Here is a 1,001-nt window from a genome sequence, read left to right on the forward strand (position 1 = left end):
AGTAGTACGTGAAATATTTGGCACAGCTATTGTTGAACCAGATTTCAATCCTCGTTCATCCCAGGTTTAACTTTACACCCTATCCTGCATCCGTGGTGGCGCACTTTACAAATTGGTGGTACATACACCACTGTCAAAATTCTTGCCCACCCCCGGCCCCATCACCCTATAAAACCCAAAATTCCGAACATTGCTACTTTTTTCAGCAATTTTGGGCACATTTTTTAGATTTTACATATTCCCCTGATCCCCCCAATCCCGCCGCCGCCACTGTATACACACATTTTGCCGGCCGGTGTAAAGACAGAATGCAGAATAGATAGCTGCTGTTAATGCATTGCATAGTTCAGACAAAAACAAAACCGATATGAATGTCAGAGCTTACAGAAATATATAGTTGGAACACTTGTGTCAAAGTAGGACTGTTTGAAACCGTATTTCTGTTATACTTTATATATTAAAATTTCGCTTTCTTTGGTGTGAAGTCTGAACCGTTAACGACTACTACAACTCTCCCCTGCCCCACCAATCAATCATGCGCGTATTTTTTGGGGGTGGGGCCTTGGGGGGCACCAGCCCCCCGGGGTCAAAGTAGGGGGCGGCAAAAATGAAGGGGCGGCGGAAGAAGAAGGTGCGGCAAAAACAGGGGCGGCAAAAACGAAGAGGGCGGCAAAAAGAATTAGTAAATAAAAAAGGGCGGAAAAATTTGATGGTACTATACATCAAAATGTGCTGCTTTTAGGGCACTAGCCGGCGCCTGAAACCCCCTTTTTTTTGCTCTTCACTTTTCTAACGACCGAGAAAAAAATTGGGTCAACCTTTTTCGTGCTTCAGCCCCCGGGGTTGGGGCAGCCACGGTACGCCACTGTCAATGTTGGATGTTTGTAGGGTTGCATGACCAAAAAAATACCAACATTGATCGGGGGAATGGGGGCATAATTATTTGAAATATATGTAATATCACTAGTACCCATAAAAAGTATCCGTACACCAAATGCAGT

Source organism: Amphiura filiformis, chromosome 19 (genome assembly GCF_039555335.1).
Source record: "Amphiura filiformis chromosome 19, Afil_fr2py, whole genome shotgun sequence".
Taxonomy (NCBI): domain Eukaryota; kingdom Metazoa; phylum Echinodermata; class Ophiuroidea; order Amphilepidida; family Amphiuridae; genus Amphiura; species Amphiura filiformis.